Source organism: Lycorma delicatula, chromosome 2, assembly GCF_047948215.1.
Source record: "Lycorma delicatula isolate Av1 chromosome 2, ASM4794821v1, whole genome shotgun sequence".
Classification (NCBI taxonomy): Eukaryota; Metazoa; Arthropoda; class Insecta; order Hemiptera; family Fulgoridae; genus Lycorma; species Lycorma delicatula.
In genome coordinates, this window is record NC_134456.1 from 54,786,024 (window position 1) to 54,810,476 (window position 24,453).

The 24,453-nt window shown below is 29.1% G+C and overlaps 1 protein-coding gene across 1 annotated transcript in view; it reads right to left on the reverse strand.

Annotated features, from left to right (window-relative positions):
• Positions 1 to 11,699, reverse strand: part of LOC142318813 (growth factor receptor-bound protein 14-like) — a 292,838-nt gene extending 281,139 nt beyond the window's left edge. The window contains exon 1 of the mRNA XM_075355321.1: positions 11,565 to 11,699. The gene's annotated coding sequence lies outside the window, so the exon portion shown is untranslated. The remainder of the gene's footprint in view (positions 1 to 11,564) is intronic.
• Positions 11,700 to 24,453: the final 12,754 nt, after the last annotated feature.

Below are 24,453 nucleotides of genomic sequence, written 5' to 3' on the forward strand. Positions count from 1 at the left end.
TCAATAATAATAATAATACAAGTTGAAATTGGATTAAAATATACATTTTAGTTGTTTAAGTTAAAGTAAAACTAGATCTTTTTAAAATATGAACTATGAAAACAAATTTTTTTCTCGAAAAAACTATTTAGTGTGCGATTGAGCACTATTTAGATGTGCACAATCGGGAATTGGTGATTACATTTCGGGAATCCCGCCGAAATCGGGACACCTGGCAACCATGGTTGTGATCATTTTTCTAATTCCATATCAACTAAGAAACGAAGCGGTATATAAACGAATAATTCATCCAGAATATAAAATATTTTTGGAAAACTAAATGTAGGCTGATGATTCATGTCACTTTATGTATTGTCTCATGTGGTATGATGTTTTTAATGCGATTTTGTGAAATGGATCGGCTAGTCTGAACTGGTATTTTTATTGTATTTATCCGTAGCATGTATATTAAAATTATAAACTTTACTGAAATTTCTTACAATAACCATTTTCTTACGTTAGCACGTTTATTCCTCAGAATATTGATGTTTCTATTACGTCTAAAAATAAATAAAATCTATATTTATCAATTCTGTTATCATTTGCGCATTATTCGTAATATGAAAACAAAATTTCACTATTTCTGATAACTAGTTAATCGTGTTTAATAAATCATGTTAAATAACTTAACGCGTTTAATAAATCGCTTAATAATCATATTTGTAAAGAAAAATCTTCGTTTTTTTATTTTTTGAAACATGGTGATTCCCGGATAATTTTTTAGGATACTGTAAAAATGTAGGCGTAGAATACGGTTCAAAGAAAGTTTAAAAAAACAAATTGGCTGACATAACTTTATATCCAGGAATTTTGTTTTTGATATGTCGATAGCTACACCTGTGCCTTTACAACAGTTTTACTGTAAATTCATCATTAATTTTAATAATCAGGTTTAATATAAAAAGACATGAATGAAGTGTTTTATCGATTCAAATAACATTTACACGATGATTCTATAATATAAAGATTTGTAAATAATATTTCAAGGTATCAGTACCCTAAATTATTTGGGTGCTGTTGCATGTTAATTTTTCCCTAAACATAAGTCTTAGGTATAATACCTATCTCTCTTATCTTCTTTTCTTATCGTTCAGATCGCACTTTGAAGTTGCTGAAAATTAAAAATTTTTTAAATATGGTTTAACAATTTTTTGGGGGAAAATCCGAAAGTTATATGGTTGTAGCTACAGAATTTTTATTAAGACTATATATACATGTTAAGATTTAACAAATTAAGTGAAATATTATTAAATTTTGTACGTTTAATTATTTGTTACAAACAACAAAGTATTTAGTTATTTAAACTTTTTGTGAAAATTCGAAACATTTGTAAAAATTTATCTAAGTTTAAGCGATAAGATGTTTGCTTCGGAAACATTTCCAATTGTATAAAAATATACCTACGCAAAAAGTCCTGTGGTATAAAAAATGAATTACCTACATAAAAGTAAATAAAATCAAAATTCAGAAACAGGTCAACTTTTAAAAATCTAAAAAGACTGGTCGATTATAACATTAAAACTGATACAAATTCAACTTAGCGTTTCAAAAACTATTATAGTATCACATGTCATACTTCTTTTACAAATGTAAATAATTAATGTATACAGCAGACATGACAGTAAAATTCGTTCCGAAAATTCCAACAAATAATTAACAAGTTCACATCATTTTTGAGGCCACTGGCCGAAATATCAACGATCCATTTACGTCACTAGACATAATGGAATCTGCTAAACATTAATAAGTATACATATGCATACCTTTATCGGTCAACAGATAACAATTTGCAAGAAAAATAATTAACTATTTCATAGGTCGTTACTTAATCAAATCATAACGGTATTTGGCATTAAACGTATGATAAAACATGAATAACAGCCTAATAATAAAAATTCCCGCTATTTAATAACGATAAAAATATATCATTAATAATTAATGAGATACAGATTACGTCAACATAAATGATGGGAAAACCAGCAGTTTTTGCAAGAAAGAGAACAGTTCCAATAAATCGTAATTACTTAATTCAAAAACCATCAACAATTTCACTGTTTCAGAATCGTCTTTAATACAAGGCAAAAAAAAAAACAAAAAAAAAACATGAAAGTACGGTACTTTATAGTCGCATCAAAATTAATTTAAAATTTTTTAAAAATCATTCTACAATGTTCATGACGAACGATGCATTCATTGTATTGTATTATACGACGAATTAGGAGGTCCAGTTTTACCAGACAAGCGTTCAGATACTGCTTATTCCAGGTATCACGATGTGAAACAGAATCCCACAAATCGGTTAAAAGGCAGAACCGCAGAAAAAATATAATCCCAAATATTTCAAACAGATCTAACGGTAGTCCAGGCAAAACTGACAGAATAACCTGAGAAAGAATGGATTAAGGTTAAGAAATAGGGGCGAACAATGACAAAGACTCACAGATATATCGAAAAATACAAACAAACCTGCTCATAGCCAAAACGTTCACGCCTTTTCCAAGTTCTGAATGCCAATCCACTGACAATTCCTCGAAATATATATCTTTATATAGGATGAGGGCAGCAGAAAAGTAATCAACTGTTTTGAGTATCGACTGAAGTATATACTACCAATACCAGTGATTACTTATCCTTTATACCCTAAGGTTATACTACAAACAAAGCTAGGCTTTCATGCTTCAGAAATGAAAAACTCAACCCAACCCTCTCGAACTGTGTAGCGTGGAATTATCCTATAAACCGTTGACCGAAATACTGAACAATAATAATATAAAAACATGGAAGCTGGACTACGTAAACGAAATATAATTCAAATATTACGTTTTAGTTTGTGAAATCGAATTCATTACAGAATGATTAAGTTAATTTTTTAATCAATAACAAAAGTTCGAGAATTTATCAACATCATAGAATAATTTTAAAACTAGACCTCACAAAATAGATTCTGCAAGATCAGATGATGAATACACGTGATATAAGTGACAGGTTTTTATTGAATATTGGACTGCGTATCGATGATACCACAAGGAAATCCAATAATCATTCGACTACACGTCTGCTTTAATTTTTAACTTTAGGTTTAAAAATTTACAAATGAATAACGAATTTAAAAAATCCAAAACAGGCACTGTTATCGATTCAAAGTTTATTAAGCCCAAACAATTATGGAAAAAATTGATAAAAGGAACTGTACTTGACGTAAACGTTAATAAAGCTTATGTAATAAGTGCAGAAAATGAAACTGATGCAAATAAGGGCTGTTTAAAATGATTATACAGAAATTTTAAAGCATTAAAACGAAATAAATATTAATTTCTTTACATAAATTAGTTTCTGCGCAAATAAAAAAAAAATCAAGGACATGTTTAAATAAAATACGCATACGGATTCAATAAGAAAAGAAAAATACTGCAAGTAAATTGGTTAAGAAATTAAAACTTGGCAAAAAAATAACTATATAAGCATATCACTCCTCTATGAATCATGAGACCTTGCCGTTGGTGAGAGGGCTTGAGTGCTCAGGGATATAGAGTAGCTGGACCGAAGGTGCAACCATATCGCAGAGGTATCTGTTGAGAGCCAGACTACGGAATGATTCCTGAAAGAGGGTAGCAGCTCTTTCAGTACTTGTTAGTGGCGTGAGTCAGAATGATTTAAACGGCCATATCAACATCACTCAGTCCTCTGAGTACTGCGCAGCTGAAAGCAATGGAAAACTACAGCTGCTTTTTTTCGAAGAAAATGTGGCTCTCTGCATTTTCATATAGCAATGATGGAGGCGCCTTCCTTGGTAAAATATTCCGGAGGTAAACTAGTCCCCCGTTCGGATCTCCGGGTGGGGACTACTAAGGAAGGGGTCACCAGAAAATTTAAAAATAACATTCTACGAGTCGGAGCGTGGAATATTAGAAGTTTAAAAAAGGTTGGTAGGCTAGAAAATTTAAAAAGGGAAATGGATAGGATAAATGTGGATGTAGTAGGAATTAGTGAGGTTCGGTGGGAAGAGGAAGGCGACTTTTGGTCAGGTGATTTTAGAATAATTAACTCAGCTTCAAATAATGGGCAGGCAGGAGTAGGTTTCATAATGAAGATAGGGAAGAGAGTAGAGTATTTCAAAACGCTTAGCGATAGAATCATTGTAATAAGGATAAAATCAAAACCTAAACCGACAACGATTGTTAACGTCTATATGCCTACAAGCGCCAATGATGATGATGAGGTAGAGTGTGTATACGAAGAGATTGATGAAGCAATTAAACACGTAAAAGGAGATGAAAATTTAATAATAGTTGGAGATTGGAATGCAAGCATTGAAAAAGGCAAGGAACGAAATATAGTGGGTGAATACGGGCTGGGCAAAAGGAATGAAAGAGGGGACCGACTTATAGAGTTTTGCACGAAGTATAATTTAGTAATTGCCAACACCCAATTTAAAAATCATAAAAGAAGAATATACACTTGGAAAAAGCCAGGCGATACTGCAAGGTATCAGATAGATTATACCATGGTTAAGCAAAGATTTAGAAATAAACTCGTTGACTGCAAAACTTACCCTGGAGCAGACATTGATAGCGACCATAATTTGGTGATAATGAAATGTAGATTTGGGTTTAAAAACCTGAAGAAAAGGTGTCAGATGAATCGGTGGAATTTAGAGAAGCTTGAGGAAGAGGAGGTAAAGAAGATTTCTAAGGAGGACATCGCAAGAGGTCTGAGTAAAAAAGATAAGGTAGAAAATGTAGAAGTAAAATGGGTGAATGTTAAAAAGAAAATTCTTAAATCAGCAGAAGCGAACTTAGGCGGAATAAAGAGAACGTAGAAAACCTTGGGTGTCAGACGATATATTGCAGCTGATGTATGAACGTAGAAAATATAAGAATGCTAGTGATGAAGAAAGTAAAAGGAACTATCGGCAATTAAGAAATGCTATAAACAGGAAGTGCAAACTGGCGAAAGAAGAGTGGATTAAATAAAAAAAAGTGTTCAGAAGTGGAAAGAGAAATGAACATTGGTAAAATAGACGGAGCATACAGGAAAGTTAAGGAAAATTTTGGGGTACATGAATTAAAATCTAATAATGTGTTAAACAAAGATGGTACACCGATATATAATACGAAAGGTAAAGTCGATAGATGGGTGGAATATATTGAAGAGTTATACGGAGGAAATGAATTAGAAAATGGTGTTATAGATGAAGAAGAGGAAGTTGAAGAGGATGAAATGGGAGAAATAATACTGAGATCTGAATTTAAGAGAGCATTAAAAGATTTAAATGGCAGAAAGGCTACTGGAATAGACGGAATACCAGTAGAATTACTGCGCAGTGCAGGTGAGGAAGCGATTGATAGATTATACAAACTGGTGTGTAATATTTATGAAAAAGGGGAATTTCCGTCAGACTTCAAAAAAAGTGTTATAGTTATGATACCAAAGAAAGCAGGGGCAGATAAATGTGAAGAATATAGAACAATTAGTTTAACTAGTCATGCATCAAAAATCTTAACTAGAATTCTATACAGAAGAATTGAGAGGAGAGTGGAAGAAGTGTTAGGAGAAGACCAATTTGGTTTCAGGAAAAGTATAGAGACAAGGGAAGCAATTTTAGGCCTCAGATTAATAGTAGAAGGAAGATTAAAGAAAAACAAACCAACATACTTGGCGTTTATAGACCTAGAAAAGGCATTCGATAACGTAGACTGGAATAAAATGTTCAGCATTTAAAAAAAATTAGGGTTCAAATACAGAGATAGAAGAACAATTGCTAACATGTACAGGAACCAAACAGCAACAATAACAATTGAAGAACATAAGAAAGAAGCCCTAATAAGAAAGGGAGTCCGACAAGGATGTTCCCTATCTCCGTTACTTTTTAATCTTTACATGGAACTAGCAGTTAATGATGTTAAAGAACAATTTAACAGAGTAACTCGGAGTAAGAGTACAAGGTGAAAAGATAAAGATGCTACGATTTGCTGATGATATAGTAATTCTAGCCGAGAATAAAAAGGATTTAGAAGAAACAATGAACGGCATAGATGAAGTCCTACGCAAGAACTATCGCATGAAAATAAACAAGAACAAAACAAAAGTAATGAAATGTAGTAGAAATAACAAAGATGGACCACTGAATGTGAAAATAGGAGGAGAAAAGATTATGGAGGTAGAAGAATTTTGTTATTTGGGAAGTAGAATTACTAAAGATGGACGAAGCAGGAGCGATATAAAATGCCGAATAGCACAAGCTAAACGAGCCTTCAGTAAGAAATATAATTTGTTTACATCAAAAATTAATTTAAATGACAGGAAAAGATTTTTAAAAGTATATGTTTGGAGTGTCGCTTTATATGGAAGTGAAACGTGGACAATCGGAGTGTCTGAGAAGAAAAGATTAGAAGCTTTTGAAATGTGGTGCTATAGGAGAATGTTAAAAATCAGATGGGTGGATAAAGTGACAAATGAAGAGGTATTGCGGCAAATAGAAGAAGAAAGAAGCATTTGGAAAAATATAGTAAAAAGAAGAGACAGACTTATAGGCGACATACTAAGGCATCCTGGAATAATCGCTTTAATATTGGAAGGACAGGTATAAGGAAAAAATTGTGTAGGCAGGCCACGTTTGGAATATGTAAAACAAATTGTTAGGGATGTAGGATGTAGAGGGTATACTGAAATGAAACGAATAGCACTAGATAGGGAATCTTGGAGAGCTGCATCAAACCAGTCAAATGACTGAAGACAAAAAAAAAAGCATATCATATAGCAGCGGTACTTTTTTTTTTACTTGCATACATATTGGAAGAAAATTATCATAAATCGTACTCTTCTCAGTTATTGATAATAAATGGATACTCCAGTAACAGGGTTACGGACAATGGTATAATATGATTAAAAGTGTATTTATTAATTGATAAACGTAATTAATTAGTAATTATAAAGTGTTGTGTATCTGTGCAATAATTTTAATATGTTTGTACCTTCAATCACCATTATGCAATTTTTCCTCACATTAAGAACGTCTTCGAGTGTATTAAATGTATGTGCGTACTTAAGGCTAAAAACGGTTTTCTGTGAGACTTCCTAATACAGAATAATAAAAATTATAATAAAAACTGCCTAATAACAACTTAAAACGTTGAAAACGGTGAGCACCTAGGAATATTACAATCCAATACCTAATTTACCATCCAAAAAAAAGTGTATATTTTGTTAATATTATTTTATTATTAAGTTATGAATTTTGATGTTACAATAGAGATTATTGATGACGCCAATAAAAATTGTTTGAAGATAACACATTATAAAAGAACAAACTAATTTTTACACTATTAACAAAATTAAACATTAATAAGAAAAAAGAAAAGCCTCAATATTTTTTTTATTTTTAAGGAAAACAGTTGAAAAGAAAAAAAATCCTTAGACTATTTTGATATTAAGGCGACGCATAATGTTATCAACGTCGATAACGTACACTCGTGTTGCTTCGGCTCTTAAGACATCTGAAACAATAAGTTTAATAGCCTGTAGGATATAACAATGTAGGATTATATTAAGGTTTAGAATAACGGAATGTAGAAAGAATTAAAGAATGCATGAAATTAATAAATGAAAAAAAAACGCAAATAGAAATAATTCACGTCCAAGGATGAGAACAATTTTTTTCTTTATTGAAAAGTTTATCTGCTGCGAACTCTCTTTTACTTCGATATTATTATTATCATTATTATTTTTAATTGTGACTACTTCATGCTGCTGAAACTTCGGCCCTGTCAAAAAAAAAGAAAAAATATTTTATTATTTTAAGATTTTGAGATAACCCACCGGGTTGATCTAGTGGGGAACTCGTCACTGCAAATAAGCTGATTTTGAAGTCGAGAGTTCTATAGTTCAAATCCTACTAAAGGCAGTTAGTTACTTTTATACGGATTTGAATACAAGATCGTCGATACCAGTGTTCTTTGGTTGTTGAGTTTAATTTAACTAGACGTCTAAGGAATGGTCAATCTGAAACTGAACAAGTCCATACTTCATTTACATTCATAAATATCATTTTCATTCATGGATGAAGTAAGGCATTACTTCATCCTCTGAAGTAATGCCTTACTCCGATGGTTCCGGAGGCTAAAAAAGAAAAGAAAGCTTTTGAGATAAAGTTTTGGCCTGTGAATAAAAAGGATATGTGGCTAAAAAGGATATGAATAAAAACAGAATTGTTAGAAAATTATATACAGTTCCTGACATAATTATTATAAAAGAATCGAAGATTGAGCAGAACAGAACAATATTCCACGTAGAAATTAAGGGAGTAGAAATACGGAGGGGGCAAGACTGAAAGAACCTTATCTTTGGGTGCGTCCAAAATTGAAAGGAAGTGACCAGGTTAAGAAGGATCTTCGCATGATTGAAAGTAGATGTAGATGAAGGAAGCAGATTAGATGCGCGATACTACATTTTAATAACAATAAACGGTGATAACAGAACTGATGGGTTGGTAGCTGTAAACAGCGACAATCAGTTTAAATTATCACGTTAATGACTACTTAACAATAAACTACAAACATAAAATTTTAATTAACTACAAAACTACTAACTTAATCTACAATTCCCCTAATCTATGTTCGTAGTACCCTTAGAACTGCAGTGAATAAACGTACCCTTACCCGTAACACCGATTTCATCCGAAAACCAAACTTAAGAAATATCAGGCATCAGAAATAATATCGGTGACCATACTCATCTTTTTTTTTTTTTTTTAATTAGATTTCCGAATACCACGAAAGAATTAGCATTATAAAGATTGAACTATTTCCGCGAAATACCTCGTAACTACGCCCAGAAAATTTGGGCGTGTTCGTGAACATACTGCCAGACACTAAATTTAACACATACAAGTAAAAACGGAGAATACATCAGCTATATAAACTATTCTAAAATACTTAACGTATATTATGACCTAATAAAATATAGGGCACAGGTTGACCTAAAGGTAGTAAGAATCGAAGGGACTAGACGTGTGTGCGCGCGCACAAATAAAAGCTACGTAACCTACATTTTTAACTGAATGTCATATATATATATATATGACCTACTTATACTTAATAAAGTTACTTGTAAATAGATGTAAATTCATATTTGCACAAACATATTTTGGTAGTTAATTTTTTCGAACGATAAAAGTTTTCCAAAAAAAATATCTAAATAAAAAACAGAATATTTTAAGGTTCGTTTTTAAAGAATTCTTGCGTTAGAATCACGAGATTATCTAGAAAAACATCCAAATATTAAAAATAAATATAATTTTGTTAAGTTTTCAATTTCTGAAAATTTCTCCTCATAGATTCTTTTGCTTCTAACAAATGGGTTTTACAATTTTTTCATGCATTTGGAAGAATATGTTCATAAATTAATAATGAATATTATTCCTAAATATTCATAAACTAATTTTAAACTTTCCAGAACATAATAGTTCTACCTGATTCCCATAGAAAATACTAGATAATAGTTATTCAACAACCTTAATAAAAAATAAGGACATAAAAAGATATATATATCCCAAACAAGTTAATCTAATCGATTTCTTTTCAAGTTAAGTTCATGACAAAAAATTAAATCAGCATTAAAATCAATGATGTAACCATGATGTAAAAGAACTAAATTACAATATTAAAGCTTTACGTGAAAACAAAAAATAAAAATAATATACTTTTTTTTATGTAAGTTATTGTAATCGATAACCTAAATGTACATTCATACTTTTGTTTATAACATGTATTCATATTACTTTCGCAATGCATGATATGAATACGGGATAATTTTATTAAACCCTATCAAAGTTTACAACAAGACGTAAAAAGCAACGTGATATGGATAAAATTTACGTTGCGATCGGATGTACGTTATATAAGAAGTACGTAAAATATTTCTAACAAAAAAATTTACTTCCTGTCACATGGATGTGGCAGGACTATAATAGAAACGTTTACCCGATTAAAAAATACACTGAATATTTCTCGAACGTACTATTATGAAAACCTTATTTTTATGAACTTCCGAATTTTAAGGGTTACAATACGTAACCACTCTTTTAATATTGTTCCTTATTTTTTCGTGCAAAGTCAAAATGTAAAACAGATTTTGTTGTTTTCAAATCTTGAAAATTCTGCTCATAAATTCTCCTGCTTCTAACAATTGGGTTTTACAATTTCATCATCCATTTGGACGAATATATTCATAAGTAACAAATTCAAAATTTCCAGAACAAAATGGATCTTATAAAGAGTCCCATAAAACGTATATAGATAATGCTTATTCAACAAACTAATTCTGAAGATAAAAACATTTAACATAAGATCATTAATTACTTCTAAAAACGTTTTAATATATCGGTTATTAAAATAAACTTTAATTCTTTATATTTTCAAAAAAGTGATACTTAAAACAAACGAATGATTATAGGTAAAAATTAACAAACAAAAAAAAATTATATTAAAGCATTAAAGAAAGATAAAAACATATGTCAAGCATTTGTATACGAAATGGGACTAACGTGTTGCTCAGCTCCCACAATTAAGGATCCCACAAAATAAAAATTTTAATACAAAAAAAAAATTATATTTATTTATTTGTAACTATTTCATCTAAATAAATAACGCGTTGTAAAAAAAATCCCAGTTAACAGAAAAATGAATCATTCGATTTTGTTACTACGTATGACGCAATACTGTTATCTCACGTCATATATATTTTTATTTACTAATGGAACGAATAAGAGTAACCTAACATTTAATGATATATTTTTCATTTATAAAATCAAAGTACTTTAGATAAGGGATAGAAATAAAGGCTTTACATTCATCCGATTAATTATTGAAGTGTGATTTTAAATTATATAAACATCTTAACGAGACATCTTTAACAATTCTTAAAATGTTGCCGTTAAGTAAACGTACGTATACTTCAACCTTAATTTTAAAAGGTTAATATTTTTTTAAATTTTAATAATATATTTCAAGTATATTCTTAAATATATTACAATAATTTAAATTAATTAATAAAATTTTAAATAGTATGAGAAATAATCAATAAAAATAATTATTTTTTAAATATATATATACACAAAATAAAATAATAGCAATAAAATATCACTATTGATTCAAGTTAACAACAGAATTTAACATTATAAAACAAATAAATAAGAACTGCTTAAAACACAATTTAAGCTATTTTCACGTTTTATAAACAATAATTTGAATAAAATATACAATATTTTTAAATAAAAATCTGAAATGTGTGCTTTTTTTTATTAAAAACAGATTCAGGTACAGTAGGTTTTTTAATCTATATTATTTTTTAAAAAAACTAATAAAAATGCATCACGGTGAGATGCGGTGGGTAGTAGAAAATTACAGCACAAGATACAGGTTGTTTTGCAGAAGTCGTTGATTGTATACACGATGTCGGGTAATAAATTCTATAAAAGGTTATGTAAGTTAAATTAAATATACATGAATTAAAATGTTTACACTTACGTTATCTTACAGTAGAATTATTAACAATAAACAGATACGTTATCACCAAACACGCACCAGATATATTAGCTTAATTTCACACTGAATACATAAGAAATTCCACAAGCAACACATAAGTCGATAGTGAGCACGGTTATGGCGCGATTGTAAACTCAGTTCATTGTAGTAGACTGTAGTTGACGTGGTGGGGATATCTACGTCAGAGCAATGACCAAAGAAACAGTGCTGCCACAAGACACATTAAAAGAAATTCCCTATATTGCGTTACATTCAGGTCAATGTTTTATACACGAAGTGTTGACTGTATCACTTTCATTCTAAACTACTCCTTATCTAATGCGTCCGTCGTGATCGGTTTTCACTTACAATACGCGGTTTGATACGCTTCGATTGAATATTAATAGGACAGATAGTGAAAATGCGTAGTTATCTTACATTTAATTCTCTAAAATTATAAAATAATAATTTGGTTACTTAAAGATTCCTTAATCGTGGTTTTCTAACTGAAAAATATCAATATTTAACATATTTCATTATATTCTCCTAAAAGAAAAAACGTTCCTCCCTAAAAAAATATCAATTCAACTTTTGATTTCTGTGGGATTACAAAATAAACCACTTTCCAAGGAATATTTCTCAATTATTAATTCATTTTGAACAAAGTTATTATCATTAACTTCTACTTAAGCTACATACGTAAAGTTAGTATAATTTACTTATCTCGTGTTTTAGAGGTTTTATGGCATTTTTTTATCAATCGAGGGGCGTCGCTAGCGCCCCTTCTGGCAAGTATGACAGCTTGAAAAAGAGGGGACGTTATTACCTCTTTAATCTTTAAAGTAGGGTTTTTCGATAACTTTCGTACCTTCAAATTCACTTTATTAAATAAATAAGAATAATATGTTTATGAATGATTGTGTTTAAGAATCCGGAATAAAAATCTAATCCTATGCACAAAACAGTTTTTGAGTACCATTCTTATTTTTTTTTTTTTTACTGGAGCGCATCGAAGTCGCAGAGTAACTACTCGAAAAATATTGAGACTTGTGAGTGGTCCGATCGATCGTCAGCTGATCAGGTGAAAGAAGATAGAATCTGTTTACTCAGCAGCTAATACAATATAAAACAGACAAATCTAGGTGTTAATAGCTGTATTTCCATAGCATTTATATAAATAAAACATCCGTACAACAACATGTGGTATTCAGCCGTGTTTCTGAGATCGAGTATGTTTTACCTCGATTTAATGATGCTCCACAAAATTCAGTGAGTTGTTTGGAATTTACTTTCAAATACAACACTATAATAAAAATGAAATCAAAGCACATCCTGCCAAGTACTTTTCATAATTTATTAATAATATAATATTTTCACAATATAGTGGATTATTCTACAATTTTCCTACTACATAAAGTTTATCTTTTATTTCAATGTAAGATAATTTTTATTAATTCTACGTGAAAATCTATGGCCAATTCCATATACAACTCTGTACTAAAAATGAAATCGAAACGCATCTCGTCAAATATTTTTCATGATTTATTTAATATTTATATTGAACACTGTTCACGCATACAACCAGAAATTTGTCTCCAAATTTATTTTCAAAATTAGTGAAGTAGTCTTTAAAAATTTATAGTCTTTTTTTTACAAAAAAGATTATTTAGGAACAAATATGACTTTAAGGTCCGCATTACTTTGTGGATTAAAATTTCATTCGATAATTTGCCTCCTACATAAAGTTTCTTTTTCATTTCAATATAAGATACTTTCATTAATTCTTCGTGAAATTCTATGGAAAATTCCACCTTCAACTCTATGCAAACAATGAAAATAAAAAACATCCCGTCAATGACTATTACAAAATTTTAATTTTGCGGTCATTTTCAGATGAATCCGACGGCGATCGATCGCGGCCATTCGTGTATTTTTGTAATCCTCTAACGATGGTTAATCCGAATCCGAAAACAAAATCAAAATCCGAGACGAAAAGTGTTGACACACGCACACATACATATATATTGAAATCAATAACGAACTATTCGATAGTTGAAAAGCGTTACAAATTTTGTTAAAAAAATTAATATTCTCACAATTGAACAGAGATTGCTTACGAGAATATACACTTAAATAAAAACTTGAAAATATGTGGTTTGGAAGCCAGATTTCCATAGTTATACATTTTATTTGTGTGAACTCAGATAGCTTGTGTTCGTATTTTAACGAGGAAGCTAAAATGGATAAAATGATTTACATACTAAGTAAATTTGTAACTGAAAACGGTTTACGAATGGTGTTATATAACTCTGCAACGTTTATCTTTGCATCGTTTTATTCCTATATCCGAATAATGCATCAATAGTTATTTATTATTAATTATTATAATGTATCAGTAATTATACTGCTAAATGTGAAAGGATCTTACTATCTTGTTATTTTTAGCTTATTAATTCGCCTCCCTACTAACGCCTAGATAGTGCAACTGATAAAAAAATAAAATTGACCGTTAATTTTAAAACAAATTACCTTGGCTCGGTGGGTGAGGCATCAACAAGTTCCTCTAATAAAACCAGATGTCTATGTTTCGATTCCCGGATAGATCTGGAACATTTTCATTATTTAACACTTACGAATAAGTGTAGACTAACATAGCAATATCATCCCTCCAAAAAAAAAAAAAAACATCATATTGATGAACCCATGGTATTGCACGAAGCCTCTTGATTTCTAATACAACCCAATTTTTATAAAACTGTACTTGTCTTTTAATAGGGTTTGAAACAAATTATTTTAATTTATGTCCTAATAAACAAATAAATTATACTACGACGATTAAATTTTCTTTGAATTAATAAAGTAATATTAATTAAATTTATTTAACCGAACAAGTAGTTTTAAAGTAATATTAAATAAATTTAATAGTAGTTTAAACTACTTGTCCGGCTGGCCCAGGAGATGCTTTCCCGAGCGTAAGATTGACAATTCTTAGCCAAGCCGACAGACCATTTCTTATGTCGCTTTTATCATTCTTGAATAAAATTCCACATTATTATTATTATAAATGATCGTGTTAAAATTTTACAAACGATTCGTAAACACAAATCAGCAATGAAAAATCGTAGTCAAGAATAACAGATTCCTGTTCAGTGATTACTTTAAAATAAACATCTCAGCGCATGAGTACTTTCTTAGAATAAATTTTAAGGTTAAAAATATAATTAATCGGTGAGAACGTTGAAAATTTTGTTTAAATCTAATTTTTCTTTTAAATATCACTTAATATTATTACATCGTCTTTGCCATTTATTACCGTTCATTCTTATCATACGCAATCTCCCTTAATCTTCACCAGTAGTCCTGGTTTACTGTTAAATTATACTAATTAATTGTTAGTTTTTTGTTTTTAATTTATACTTATTTGCGGTTTTTAATTTTTACAAATTCATAACATTTCGCTGTTAAGTTTTGTTTTCGTAATAATAAAAGTTGATTTTTTTTCATACCCCTTATTAATTCAATTTTCTCAGAATTAAATTCTCTACAAGTTTTGACAATAAAATTTACGCATTTATTAGTCATTTAACAAAATTTTTGTACTTGAAACTTAAAAAAAGTGTTTTTCGTTCCCGAATTTTTCTGCTTTACGTAGGATATCATGAAAACTACGAAGTTCGACGATTTGTTTTATTCGATTTTTCAGGTGAAAAACATAAAAAACCTTTGGGTAATTGCATTTCCCAAGTCAAAGGAAGGGGTCTGTTTGTTCCGAGCCTCAAATGGAGTAGCCCTCTTCATAGAGGACTAATCTCTGTGTTTCTGTATTCTGTCCAGGATTTCCTTATAGATCCTGCATCCTCTGTATTTATGTAACGGGTAAAAAGCAGAGCGCACATGTAGCCGGAATATTTCTGTCTTTAGGACAATCTGCAGTTCTATGGTCTGCTGCACATTTAACATAAGGGTAAGACCGCATGTAATTATGGTTATTCTTTGCGTGGCCATATTGGCATCGCATTCATTGTACCAGCCCAGGAGGTATTTTCTCTCTTTCTTTTCTGTTTAGCCTCCGGAACCACCGTTCAGAGGACGGTGGTTCATATCATATAGAACCGTATAGAACTATCGGCAGGGGCCTAATGGCGTTCTTTTGAGAAACCACAACATTTTATCATCATATCCGAAGGTCCTAGTAATGATTTGATAAAGGTAATTCAGTAGTGATGTCAACGGAAGATTGCGATTGTTTAGGCGCACGTAAGACTAGCGGTATATACAATGTCAAGAAGTATTGAAAAAATACTTCTTGACATTAATTTTAAGTTATAAAAATAATTAATCTGACAAAAACAAATATATCATTGAAAATGTTGTAGAACAACAGACTTAATTAATGCCAAAAGGATTAAATTTTGAATTGGCAGTTAAATAATTAAAACCTAAAAGTCTTTTAAATCAGATAATAAATAACATTAATAAAATAATTATTATTAATATAAGTAATAAATTTAGTTTAATTTACAGAGCAACTTAGAAACACACGCACGCTCAATTTCATGTCAAAGACAACACACACACACAATGTTCAATTATCCGTGTTGGGATTAACGTTAGTATAATTTTCTAATTTTACTTGTATGCACCTTTGGATGTAGGATAAAAAACGTAAAAATAATTATATGGGCAATGCAGATCTTGAAAAAATAAATTTCTTAAACATGGTTTCTGCTGATATGATCTAATAAAAAAATAAAAATAAATAAAATTAATAAATCCATCTGACCAACAATTAATGTATAAAATCTCAAGATCTTTCGGTTCATAAACCATCGTCAGGTGAAATAAAATGTTACAAAATAAAATCAAGATTCTATTAAAATAATAGTTATGACTGTACGGATGCTATACTGAATTAAAATGTAAAATCACGAGTAAAATGAAATTAACAGAAACCACGCGATAAGGATTAATGAAATTTTAATTATTTGTATCAATTATCTCTTTATGTTTATATTTAATACATGTTTAAATAATGTATCCTCTTCAAAAAATGTTTGTTCATTTATAGGTTCATTTAATATTTGTTTTTTTATTTTTTTATTCTCCTGACGATCATTTAAAAACCGAAAGATCTTGAGATTTTATATTTTAATTGCAGGTAAGGTGAATTTATTAATTTTATTTTATTAGATTATATCAGCAGAAACCATGTTTAAGAATCTTATACTTACACATAACCTAGCAAAAGCTGTTTATAAATATTATAACTTAAGGTTAAAATTGAATAAGATTACATCGAATATAAAGTTCAATAAAGTATGCAAAAAACATAATATCACACCTAATTAAATTAATATCTCAATCAAAATCAAAGTAAATCAGCTGTTATTACTAAAAATAAAGCTAAATTAATTTGGATTAATAATGAAATAAAAAACCTATTCATTAAAAAACAAAAGATTAATTTTTATATGTATTTAACATATTCTGATTTAATATATGAATTGGGCAATGTTATATTACATGAAATAATAAAAATTAAAAATCTTAAAATTTCAGACACGATGAAAAATAAATATTATATAATGAAAATTAAAATAAATAAATTGAAATATAATTATAATAAAATTAACAGCACTGAGTTTAGTAATACAAAACAAGATGGCATAAATAATCTAAATCTTACCCATATTTTTGGAGATAAAATTATCAATTCTATAATGAAGAACTTAATATAATAGCAAATTCATAATAAATATAATATTAAACCTGATAAAATAGAATGCATAACAAAGAAAACTACTATCGACACAAAAGATAATGTGTATAAAATTCATGATAATAATACAAAAGATAACGTAATAAATTTAATGAATGATACGAATTAAAATAATGTAAAAAAGAAATCCACGAATAATACTATAATAAATAATGACTTCTAAAAAAAGAAAAAAAATTAAGATTAAATTGATCGATAATAAAAAACATATAGTTAAAGCAGATAAGACAGGAACACACGTTATAATTGACACAGAGTAATATATAGAAAAAACTATGCAATTCATAAAAGATAATAATTTTATAAAAATTAATCCTACATATATAAAAATATTAAATCTTTAATTAATAAATCCAAATATATTATACTTGATAAACTAAAAAAAATATTAATCCTAATATGAAAGCGTTACCTAAAATACACAAAATCAATATACCAGTAATTGATTTCACTCTTTCACTAACATATTTTTTAATAAAATTTTTGACCAAAATATTAAAAAAAAATTTAATTAAATTAAATAATACATATACTTTAAAAAATGGTTGTAATATTATAGATCCTTTACATGAAATTAAGATAACTAATACAAAAATTATAACTTTAGATATTTGTAATATGTATTCAAACATAGGTATAACTAAATCCTTAACAATTATTAAAAAATATTTGAAGTATAATAAATATTTAAATACACAATATATAAATGAATCGATTGATATAATTAAATTATGTTTCGAAAACCATCTTTAGGAACAATAATTAGTTATAATTCGTTCCATCCACGGTCTCAGAAAATTGCTGTTTTCAATGCACTCTTATATAGTCATACATTATTTAAAATGTGATAAAGATTCCCTTAACAAAGAAATTGAAATAATTAAAAATATTTCCCATATAAATGGTTATAATAGTAATATAATAAATAAATTACAGAAAAGAATAAATAATAAAATTAATACAATAAAAACATAAAATTATTCCTGATAAGGTTGAAAGAATAAGTACATGTTAATATTATTTCTTAACTTATTTACATAAAGAAGCAGTAAAGCAAATGAAAGACAAGGACTATTGTGAAGAAACTATCTAAAAATATAACTTAAAAAAAAAATTTACGATTAATTATATTTTGATTCATTGCTACAACAATGGGATTAACGAATTAATCGTGTATGTGGACGGAAAAAGAAAAAGTAAATGAAAAAGTAAAAACAAAGAAAGAGCTAACAATTATTTAGTATAGTTTAATAGTAAATCAGAACTACTGGTGAAGATTAAGGGAGAATTGCATTAAGTGGAGTATGAAAAAAGAATGAAAGGTGGTAAATGGCAAGGATGATATAATAACTAATATTATGTGTTATTAAAAAGAAAAATTAATTTAAACAAAATGTTCAATATTTCCGATTAATTATTATTTATAATTTTAAATTAATACCAAGAAAATATTCACATCCTAAGATATTTATCTTAAAGTAACCACTGAACACGATAGGTTATTCTTGACTAACCCACCGGGTTGGTCTAGTGGTGAACGCGTCTTCCCAAATCAGCTGATTTGGAAGCCAGATTTCCATAGTTATACATTTTATTTGTGTGAACTCAGATAGCTTGTGTTCGTATTTTAACGAGGAAGCTAAAATGGATAAAATGATTTACATACTAAGTAAATTTGTAACTGAAAACGGTTTACGAATGGTGTTATATAACTCTGCAACGTTTATCTTTGCATCGTTTTATTCCTATATCCGAATAATGCATCAATAGTTATTTATTACTAATTATTATAATGTATCAGTAATTATACTGCTAAATGTGAAAGGATCTTACTATCTTGTTATTTTTAGCTTATTAATTCGCCTCCCTACTAACGCCTAGATAGTGCAACTGATAAAAAAATAAAATTGACCGTTAATTTTAAAATAAATTACCTTGGCTCGGTGGGTGAGGCACCAACAAGTTCCTCTAATAAAACCAGATGTCTATGTTTCGATTCCCGGTTAGATCTGGAACATTTTCATTATTTAACACTTACGAATAAGTGTAGACTAACATAGCAATATCATCCCTCCAAAATCGTCTTCCTAAATCAGCTGATTTGGAAGTCGAGAGTTCCAGCGTTCAAGTCCTAGTAAAGCCAGTTATTTTTACACGGATTTGAATACTAGATCGTGGATACCGGTGTTCTTTGGTGGTTGGGTTTCAATTAACCACACATCTCAGGAATGGTCGAACTGAGAATGTACAAGACTACACTTCATTTATACTCACATATCATCCTCATTCATCCTCTGAACGGTAGTTACCGGAGGCTAAACAGGAAAAGAAAGAAAAAAGGTTATTCTTGACTAATTTTTTTTTTTGAGATGCGGGCATCGTCTACTTTGATCATTTGCCCTATGATAATTGAGATTTCTAGCGTATGAAAAATGCCTGACCGGGGGATTAGAACCCACAATCTCCGAATGAAAGGCTGAGACGCTACCTCTCCGCCACGGAGATCAGGGCAACTATTATTAATTGCTGGTAGGTGTTTATGAATAGCTTGTAAAATTTCAACATGAGCATTTATAAGTGAATAATCTGGAATTTTACTCATGCGTGGTAAAAACGATTACAGTATTACTATCAGGTCTACAACCGACCCAAACATTTTCCCATTTTCTAATATAATGCAATTTCATATGAGTATTATCTATTACTATATTTGAAGTTCCTGATTTTTTTTTCTGATATCGCCACATAAGCTTAAAGCTTGTGCGTGATATATAGAAATGGAATTTCGTAGCGTATGAAAAATGCCATGCCTGATCGGGATTCAAACCCGGGACCTCCGGATGAAAATCCGAGACGCTACCATTCCGCCACAGAGATCGGCGGAACTTCAAAGTTCAACTTTGAATAGTAATCAGAATAAATGTGTATTTTTTTCTTTGCATTATTGTCAGTAGATGGGTTAGTGATATACGTTATTAATTAACAAAAATTATCTCTAATTGATTTCCACTTTGTTTGTATTTGTTTATCTGAAAATTAAAGAAAAAACATACAATTAAATGAATATAATAATAACAGTGCAAAATAATTCAATACGTAAATCTGACTCGCTAATAAGAACCACTAGAATATTATTTGAAAGTATAAATTTAATATAAATGTACCTTTGTGGAGTACAAACTGTTAATTACGGTTATGAAGAAGTTTCGTAAAAAAAAATACTAGAAAGGATCAGAAAACAAACCGAATAAATTAATAAATTCTAAAGTTTTACATAACTACCACAAAGAATGTGTAATATCTTGATCCTCCTAATGAGAAAAATTAATTTACAGACCTAATTAAGAAATACGAGTTTATTGAAATTTATTTTAAAATAGTTTAAACAGCTGTGAGGAGTTTATTAATCAAAGCAGCCACAAAAATAAATAATAAATTATTTCAGAAGTAAGAGTAAGAAAAAAAATAGTAAAAAGATTAAGTTTAAATTATAAGCAAATTAAAAATTACATTTGGTATACGAATAAAATGAAATTAAAAAATGCATTTTTATGAGAAAAATATACGTTGCTAATAATTTTATTTTGAACGTTTAGTTACTTATTTTTGTTTATAGAAATAATTAAAATTACACGCGCGCGTGAGCGTATAAGTATAAACATTTATTTATGAATAAAATATCATCATTCACTTAATATGGCATATATGGTGGATTCAAAATTTGTACCAGGATTCCGAGTGTTATAGTTAAATAGATAAGCTAATCTAAATAAATAATCGTTAATCTTAATCGGATAAGTCTTATAGCGATGAATATAAAATACCACTTTTAACAGAAACTAAATATTTGTTTTATCAAAGGCGTTCATATAACATGTATGACATCATTTCATATATGATATGATGTATATCAACAATACATACAAATGTCTTGACGTATTGAACGTCTGCCAAGGTAAAATTACGTTATTTTACTCTGCTGGTTATAAGAAAAGATTTTTGAAATAAATTTTGCTTTGGAAACTTATCCCAAATGTATAAGTTATAGCTTTAGTTAATAACAATGACAATCTATAATTTTATAATCTGTTGTAAAGATTTTTATTGTTGTCAAAATTACTTAATAGATTTTACGGTTTGGTTTATATATTATGATATAAATAATACACGGTTTCAATTTAGTGTTGATCAATATGGAATTAATAAATAAATCATTATAAAGTAATTTCCAGACTTAGAATAAAAATTTATATTATAAAATATATTATTATTTTTGCTTTCAGGATTTCATCCACATGAATGCTACTGTTATAACAGCTATACAGTAAAATTATAATATTTTTTATTGTACGATAGGTGCTGGTAACGTGTGACTGCAGTAGGTCATTCTTATGATTTTATAGTCTATTTTTAATATTACACTGAATGTACTGAAGACTGTGAGTTGAGAGAGGGGATTATTAAATACGCATGCACAGGATCAGTTTTATCATGTTTATTAATTTGGTATCTAGTCAGAGGTGTCTTAGAGTTTTTAGTAGGGATTCTCTGTGAATGCAGTCATAAGCTAGTGCCTTCGCAATTCAGTGGACCGATTTATAAATTAATTTGGTTATGTTTGGTGTTTTACTATAAATATCTTTAAAATGTCCCTTCAACGGAATTTTTTTATCGAGTAAACTTTTGAGCCAAAATACTTAAGTGAAGAAAAAGCCCTTTTTCCTGTTTCGCCTCCGGGAATTACCGTTGAGGTACTACTTCTGAGGATGATATGTATGAATGTAAATGAAGTGTAGTGATGTACAGTCTCAGTTCGACCATTCCTGAGATGTGTGGTTAATTGAAACCCAACCACCAAAGAACACCGGTATACACGTTCAGTATTTAAATGCGTATAAAAGTAACCGTTCTGGAGCTGTAGCTTGTGTAAGTGTGAAAATGTTTGAAATGGGCACGTGTTCGAAACCGGTCTAGTCGCTGAACAATGCCGATCTTTCCGGCGACAGTAACAATAGGGCCGCTGCGTTGTCATTGTACCGCTATAACTCTGGAATGCTAAGTCGTACAAGAAAATTGTTTGAATAAAAGTTGTCTGTTTTTTGAGATTAACAACTTTTCCAAATGCAATACAGACGAAAAACAATTTTTTCCGGTGAAAACCCCGAAAAAACACGTTTTTTACAACTTCAGCGCCACCTAATATTTCAATTTCAAATTATACGGCATAACTTCAAATACATTAATTGTAGAGGAGAATGTCCTCTACATTTTTTGTTTGAAAAACCTTTCTCTAAAATACATAGATTCAGAGAAAAACGCATTTAAAAAACTTTTTGAGTTTTTCAAAAATTTATGGGAGGGGAATGTTAAAAATCTGGAGTTAAGCTCCTCTAACGCATGGATAAAAGATCAATCGGTAGGTAAGGATTTTCAAATACAGCCTATTTTGATGACAAATTGCCTGTACTATAATGTAATTTTCACAATTAAACTTATGCGTGATGTCTCAGGTCTACTTTGCCAATTGCATCACAAATTAAATTCATTGCAAATACTTTTAACGACACAAAACAGAACTATTGATAACAGCGCAACGCGAATTGCTAAATGATATTTTATTGGTGAATGACTCATTGCTATTTTTAATTCATACCTATCTTTTAATATCGATTAAAATAAAAATATATTGATAAAGGCTGTTAAATTAAAACTGAATAATATATAGATTGTATTATACGATGGTTTTTAAAAATAAACAATCATGAAACGGAATTTACATTCATTGTTATAAGTTAGATCATATATTACATGTAATCGAAAATTTAAAAAAATAGAATACTTAATGCGGGTCAAAAATAATTTTATAAGATTTAGGAAATCAACTATGTAGAATAAATTGGAAAAACTACTAATAATTTAAAGCCAAGTTTCTTAGCAATAAATAAAGTAACAGTTGATAGTAGTAAAAATTCAATATTTGAAAAAAAATACCGTACTGTAGAAAAATGATAAAAGAATCTTAAAATTAAAACTAAGAATCTATTAAAAATATTAAATAAATAAAAATTGTAAAAAAACATCACTTGCAAGTGTTCATCTTGTTTTTACAGCTAAATTATCAATAACAAATATAAAGAAACAGTGAAATAGAAAAATAAGAATCCTCCTCTTCATATGGAAGGTCCTGCGTTTGAATCCATGATTAAAAATTCATATCTTTTCCAAAGTAAATGTAATATCTCATACGCTCGTAGTTACAAAATGAATAAACAAATTTAAGGAAGGTATCTTAATAATTAGTTAGTTGTGGGTATTGGAAGGCGAACATAGATTATTAAACGGACGGAAGGATAACGGAAGGCTCAGTACTTAAGATATTGAATAAACAAGATAAAAATTAAGATAAGACGAGACAAGATTGATATTAATCTTCTAGGAAAAGTAACCAGTAACGAGTAGAGAGGAGAAAGTTATACAAATGTAGGGAATAGAAAATCAACGGATCAAATAATATTATGCTGAAATTAACAAATGAAAAATATCGAAAGAATGTGCATGGAAATTATCAGTGAGCAATTAAAAAAAGTATTCAATATAAGCCTAAAAATAATTTTTAATTATTAAGTAATGAATTAATAAAAAAAGTTAAAAAAATAATAATTTACAAAGGAAATGGAAATTTTCAGACGTTAAATAAAAATATAGCAAGACTATTTGTGAACCAATCAATAGCTTGCCATAGAATACGGAACATTAAATGACTGAATTAATTTAAAAAAAAAAAAAAAAAAAGTAATAATGAATTTATTATCATTATAAATCCGTTATTACATGAGTCGAATTATTATAATAATTAAACTATATACGATAGATAAAAAGATGTTTTGATCACAGAAAATAAAGTTCTTCAAGAAAAAGAAACCTTGTTTAAATTCAGAATGGCAGATTCCAACTTGGCCCCATTTCCGAGTAAAATACATTTAACAACATTCAAGCGGTTCAAGTAGTTTATTTGTATATCTGCAGTTAAAGCAGTCCAGTCTGGAGCGTTCCAGTCTCATAATCGAGAATTCTCCGGTTTCCTAATTGATTTTCTTAATTTTACATTGTTTT